Genomic DNA, 7,500 nt, shown 5'->3' with positions numbered 1-7,500 from the left:
ACCTTTTCTGCAGTCAACGGATCTAGCCCCAAGTATCTTTCTGAACTCATCCATATCTATACCCCGTCTCGCCAGCTCCATTCTTCCTCTGATACTCGACTTCTCAGGATACCTCACGTCAGAAGTAAGACCTATGGACACAGATCGTTTTCTTTTCAATCGCCAAAGACGTGGAACAAGCTCCCTGATAACCTCCGTTATTCTGATTCCCTCGCATCTTTTAAATCTCGTCTCAAAACTCACCTTTTCCCGCAGCAATAAGTTCAATTGTGGCAGGTCCACTTCCTTTGCGTTAGCTGTGCTTGACTATGTGTGTATACATATGTATGTGTACATAACTACATGCATGTATATGAATGTGTATTGTGTGTGCGTGTGTTTATGTAAGTTTGTGCCTGCCTATGTGTGCGTATGTGTTAGGGTAGCTGTTAGATACACATGTATGTTAAAATGTATGTATGCAGTGTGTGTGTGTGTGTGTGTGTGTGTGTGTGTGTGTGTGTGTGTGTGTGTGTGTGTGTAGTCACATTTTGGTGTGTGTATGTAACATAGATATAATGTTTTATGTTAACAAAGCGTTTTTGTAAAGCACCTAGAGCAGATTTCTGGATAGTGTGCTATATAAGTATCCATTATTATTATTATTATTATTATCTCCAAGGTGTATGCAGACCTGCGAGTGCCTGAACCCCCTTCATGTGTCTACAGTGTACAGTGCGTACAGAAGATCACAGACATACGTTAAAGATCCTGTACTCGAATTCAGTGTTCGGTGGGTTATGGAAACAAGAACACACCCAGTAAGCAGACCTCCGAAAACGAAGTATTACTGCTAGCTTGGCGGGGTAAATATAGAAAACGGTAATACACGTAATACACGTTCGTGTCAATACAAGAACCTATAGTGAACGTTCTTTCTTCTTTGCTGCTCCTCACATCTGGAACAACCTTCCTCTTCAAGTACGTGCATCTGATTCTATCTCTGCTTTTCGCGTTTATTTATTTATAGTCTGTTCATCTAAGATGATAATATTAGACTGAAAACAAATGATATTGTTATTATCATTTGGATTATTATCATTTCTATCATAATGATGATTGTTATTATTAATTAGAAATCGACATTTCTGTATATTCGAAAGAAATGGAGAGGGAGAGATGGTGGGTGAGAGAGAGAGAGAGAGAGAGAGAGAGAGAGAGAGAGAGAGAGAGAGCTGGGGAGAGAACGAACAAACGAACGAGAGAGAGAGAGAGAGAGAGAGAGAGAATCGGGTATGAAGGAAAGGAAGAGACAGAAGTGAAAGACTGTGAGAACGACAAAGAGACAGAGACAGAGACGAAAACACAAAACAAATGAGACAGAACAGACACAGACACAGAGACAGAGACAGAGACACAAAGTAGCTGAGACAGACACAGACACAGACACAGAGACAGAGACAGAGACACAAAGTAGCTGAGACAGACACAGACACAGAGACAGAGACAGAGACACAAAGTAGCTGAGACAGACACAGACACAGAGACAGAGACAGAGACAGAGACACAAAGTAGCTGAGACAGACACAGACACAGACACAGACACAGAGACAGAGACACAAAGTAGCTGAGACAGACACAGACACAGAGACAGAGACAGAGACACAAAGTAGCTGAGACAGACACAGACACAGACACAGAGACAGAGACACAAAGTAGCTGAGACAGACACAGACACAGACACAGAGACAGAGACACAAAGTAGCTGAGACAGACACAGACACTGAGACAGAGACACAAACACAGACACAGACACAGACACAGAGACACAAACACAAAGTAGCTGAGACAGACACAGACACAGACACAGAGACAGAGACACAAAGTAGCTGAGACAGACACAGACACAGACACAGAGACAGAGACAGAGACACAAAGTAGCTGAGACAGACACAGACACTGACACAGACACAGACACAGACACAGAGACAGAGACACAAACACAAAGTAGCTGAGACAGACACAGACACAGAGACAGAGACAGAGACACAAAGTAGCTGAGACAGACACAGACACAGACACAGACACAGAGACAGAGACAGAGACACAAAGTAGCTGAGACAGACACAGACACAGACACAGACACAGAGACAGAGACAGAGACACAAAGTAGCTGAGACAGACACAGACACTGACACAGACACAGAGACAGAGACAGAGACACAAACACAAAGTAGCTGAGACAGACACAGACACAGAGACAGAGACAGAGACACAAAGTAGCTGAGACAGACACAGACACTGACACAGACACAGACACAGAGACAGAGACACAAACACAAAGTAGCTGAGACAGACACAGACACAGACACAGAGACAGAGACAGAGACAGAGACACAAAGTAGCTGAGACAGACACAGACACTGACACAGAGACAGAGACAGAGACACAAAGTAGCTGAGACAGACACAGACACAGAGACAGAGACACAAAGTAGCTGAGACAGACACAGACACAGACACAGACACAGAGACAGAGACAGAGACACAAAGTAGCTGAGACAGACACAGACACAGAGACAGAGACACAAACACAGAGTAGCTGAGACAGACACAGACACAGACACAGAGACAGAGACACAAAGTAGCTGAGACAGACACAGACACAGAGACAGAGACACAAACACAGAATAGCTGAGACAGACACAGACACAGAGACAGAGACACAAAGTAGCTGAGACAGACACAGACACTGAGCCATCCACAGCATGGAGGTGAACTTCACATTTTGTGCTCGTTAACAGCGGAGAAAACTGTTTCTGGCGACTGGGCCCCACATCCATTCCCTGTCTTCAGCACAACTGACAGCTTGGTTTAAAAACTCAAAGCGAAGTATGGAAAGGGATGGGGAGAGGTTGGGAGGGGGAGGGGTGGGGGAGGGGTGGGGGGTGAGGGGACGCTCGAACGATGGAAAAAAAAATTCGACTTTCCCAGTAGTGCCAGACTACTGCCTTTTAGGTGCCAGACCAATTTACCATGCAATGCCCTAGAGCTGAGATAGACCGACTGGTGGAAAGGAAAATAACCAATACATGTATAAGTTTTTTTGTGTTTTTTTGTTTGTTGATTATTTAACCTTGCACTTGCTGATGCGCGTTGGCAGGTACTGTCGTCGGAATAGTTTTCGTTTATTGTTGATGTTGTTGTTGATGTTGTTGTCGTCGTTGTTGTTGTTGATGTTTGCTTGCTTGCTATAGTGGTTGTTGCTGCTGATTCTGCTGTCGGTGCAGGGTAATGTGTGTGGTGTGTGTGTGTGGTGTGTGTGTGTGTGTTGGAGCTCATGTACGTTTATATGTATTTGACTGTGCTTTCATATCTGTGAAACTGCATGTTTGGTGCATATCTGTTATGCATGTGTGAATGTGTGTCTTAATGTTTTACATTTATTTGCTTATTTACCATCATTGCTGTCTTTTTTTTTCTTTAAAAAAAAATTATTTATTTATTTATTTATTTTATTTTATTTTATTTTTTATTATTATTATTATTATTATTATTATTATTACTATTACTACCTTTTTCTATATTATAATTATTATTTATTTATTTATTTATGTAAGCTTATCTGTTACTTATTCCCCTTTTTTTTCATTTTTTTTCTCAAGGCCTGACTAAGTGCGTTGGGTTACGCTGCTGGTCAGGCATCTGCTTGGCAGATGTGGTGTAGCGTATATGGTTTTGTCCGAACGCAGTGACGCCTCCTTGAGCTACTGAAACTGAAACTGAAACTGCTGTCGCCGCCATCATTTATGATGCCGTAATAGTCGCTGTTGTTGATCATGCTGTTTTTTTTTGGTGGTTGATATAATTATTGTTGATGAAAATATGTGAATATTTTGTTTCTGTTGTTGTTGTTGATCAGCTGTTTCCGTTGCAGCAGCAGCAAACGTAATGTAGTAGTAGTAGTAATATAGAACTTCAAGGATATATACTGTATGCGTTATAACAAGATGTCTCAATTGATAAATAGATGAATTCATTCATAAATAAAATGTAGTAGTAGTAGTAGTAGTAGTAGTAACAGTAGCGCGGCAGCTGCAGTAGAGGAAGTAGCAGTTATCGTATAGCTGTTTGTCATTGTTTTTAATATCGTTGTAGTTTGTTTACGTTGTTCTGTCTGCTCTTGCTTTTGTCGTGTTGTTTTTGTGCTTGTCTATGCCTTTTTCTGTTTTCTTTTCTATTTTTTTTGTATTATTATTCTGTTTGTTTGTTTCACTTGTTTCTATTTTATGTTCTAGAGTCGATGTGACTGCTGTAGGGAGTGTTTGGCCGTTCTGGTCTTTACCAATGTCCATATATATATATATATATATATATATATATATATATATATATATATATATATATATATATATATATTCTTTTGTCTACCCAGACTTCCCAAACTTCTAATCCCACAAATCCCAGGCGATTGCTCTCTCTCTCTCCCATAACTATCTCTTTCTTTCTTTCTCAACATCGTTTTTTCTCTCCGTCACCCTCCTCTCCTCCTCCTCCCCACCCCCACCCCTTCCCTCTCTCTGTCTATGTGTTCCTCTGTCTGTCTGTCTGTCTGTCTCTTTTCTCTCTCTCTCTCTCTCTCTCTCTCTCTCTCTCTCTCTCTCAAAGATAGTTTTATGGCAACAATGAGATTAGCGTTTTAGGTCTTTTATTCACCACAAAGCTGAGTCTTCAGAGCACATGTGTAGAATCCTGTAGAAAAGGGAAAAGAGGAACAATAGAAATTATAAAATCCTTAAAGAAACTAAACTGCATTGATTTTTCCATTTTTTAGAAACTATTTGATTCACAGGTTGTACCAATGTTGTCATATGGGGCAGAAATATGGGGTTTATGTAACAATAGCGAAATGGAAAAAATACACAACATATGCTATAAAAACGTTTTCTTTCAGTACCACTGCATTCATCAAATAAAATGATTTATGGTGAAGTTGGTCGTTACCCTTTATTCATTACAACTTGGATTGAATGCGTTAAATACTGGTTTAGGCTAACACAGCTTCCTTCTGAAAGAATATGCAGACAAACGTACAACATGATTTTAAATCAACTTGAATCTGGAAAGCATAACTGGGCATACTATGTGCAGAATGTTTTGAATGTTCATGGTTTCGGGATCGTTTGGATGTGTCAAGGAGTTAGTGATGTGAAAATATTCTTGTCTGAATTTACAGATAGACTTATTTCTTCATACAAACAGGATTGGCATTCTCATTTAGAAGATTCGGAAAAAATATAGCTGGTTTCTTTCATTCAAGAGCATATTTGAGACGGAAATACATATTTCAGTTCTAAACAATAAATGACACAGACTTAGTCTTGCTCGGTTCAGGCTAAGGGTACTGGGGCTGAATGCCAGTAAAGGATGGTACTTCATTGACACATCCATTCGACCCCCATGCCCTGTGTGTGGGGCGCAGACAGAAGACGAAATTCATTTTCTTTTTGTGTGTAACGCCTACAGTGATATCCGTAAAAAAATGTGAAGTTTTTAAAGAAAGTGTTTCAGTTGAAAGGGACATCATCCATCTCCTTTTGTCAGATAATGTAAAGATTATTCGATCACTTGCTAAATTTATCGCCCTTGCTTGGCACTTTCGTAGCAAGAATTGCTCTAACTTGTGAAGGCATACACAACAAAAGAATTGCAGTCTCGAAAGTTAAGAAATAATCACAGTAAAGTTTTAACTGTCGTAGCGTTTAGGTTGGATGGTCGACTCAAAGAAGCCGACACTTGTATTGTTTTCTAATATGCACGGAGAAAGTACAAACTGACTGAATGTGCATAGGTTTACTTTTCTCTTGTTTTTTCATACTTTTCTTTTCGGTTGAGCACGCCGTGAGTTTGTCGAACGTGGGTAAAACCGTTTTCGACACAAGTGTTTTTTTTTTGTTTGTTTGTTTTTTTTTAATTATAAAATTATTGTCTTTCAACAGGCCTTGTGATTTTCTTTGCAGGGTTGTTGCCACGACTTTAATTCTTGTATTTATGCTGTTTTTTGTTTTGTTGGTTTGTATGTTCTTAAACGATTATTCTGAGGTGTCCCATGCCAATAGGACTGTAATGTCAGTGGCATTAAAACATTTTTCAGTTTCAGTCTCTCTCTCTCTCTCTCTCTCTCCACCCCTACCCCCTTATCTCTTTCACACCCTCACTTTCTCTCTCTGTCTGTGTCTTTCTGTGTCTGTGCATAGTTCTGTGCGCGTCTGTCTGCCTCTGTTTCTGTCTTTGTCGATATGGTGTTTGTTTTTTTTATCTTTCTTTCTTTGTAGTTTATTCACACATGCTGGTGATTTTAGTCTGGAAATACGTAACTGTAAAACAATGTGTGCCAATAATGTGAATAACATCTCTCTCTCTCTCTCTCTCTCTCTCTCTCTCTCTCTCTCTCTCTTCAGGCTTCCGCCGAGACAAGCCATGCACTGATCACATCGCCACCTAACGGATTATCATTGAACAGTCAGTGGAATGGCAATCCCCTCTCTACACAACCTTTGTCGACTTTGAAAAAGCCTTCGACAGTGCAGACAGAAAGGTCATCTGGAAGTTGATGCACCACCACGGCGTAACACCGAAGTCCATTTCCATCATCCAGCAGCTATATGAAGACTCGACCCTGCCAAGTCTTCCACAACGGGAAACTGAGAGATCCTTTCATGGCGCAGACAGGCGTGAGGCAGGGCTGTCTGCTGTCACCTGCGATCTTCCTCTTCGTTGTGGTCTGGATCATGAAGAAGACCACCGAAAATGGAGGGACAGGGATCCAGTGGACTCTCACCAAACAGTTAGAAGACCTGGACTTCGCAGACGATGTATGCCTCCTCTCACATAGACACCAAGATGCCCAAGGAATGCTAAACAGACTGTCTGAAGAAGCTACGAAAACAGGTCTCATGATTAATACCGGATAGACAAAGCTCATGAGAGTAAACTACAAGAGGCAGGACCGGCTCCATCTCAGAGTTGAAAACATCAGTGAGGCAGAGGTTTGTCTACCGTGGCAGCGTAGTGAGCAAGGATGGAGGGGCGGATGAAGACATCATGAGCCGCATCAACAAACGAGGCATGCCTTCAACATCCTGCGACCAATTTGGAATTCTACATCTCTTTCAACTTACAACAAACAGAGGATCTTCAACACCGACATTGTATTAAGGCAGTCCTCTTACACGGCTCTGAAACATGGTGAACAACCAAGACGAACACAAACTATAGGCCTTCACAAATACTTTAAACATCAGATGGCCAGAGACCATATCAAACGTTTGCCTCTGGATAAGAACCAGCCAGGTGCCTATCAATGAGATCAGGAGGAGGAAATGGGCCTGAATAGGACATACCCTTTGAAAGCCTCCGGACAACACCACAAGACAGGCACTTGAATGGAACCCCCAAGGAAAGAGGAGAGTGGGCAGACCAAAGCAGACCCGGAGAAGAAGCACGGAGGATGAGATGAAGG

Source organism: Babylonia areolata, chromosome 11, assembly GCF_041734735.1.
Source record: "Babylonia areolata isolate BAREFJ2019XMU chromosome 11, ASM4173473v1, whole genome shotgun sequence".
In the NCBI taxonomy this organism is placed as follows: Eukaryota; Metazoa; Mollusca; class Gastropoda; order Neogastropoda; family Buccinidae; genus Babylonia; species Babylonia areolata.
Note: the sequence above shows the minus strand (reverse complement) of the source record.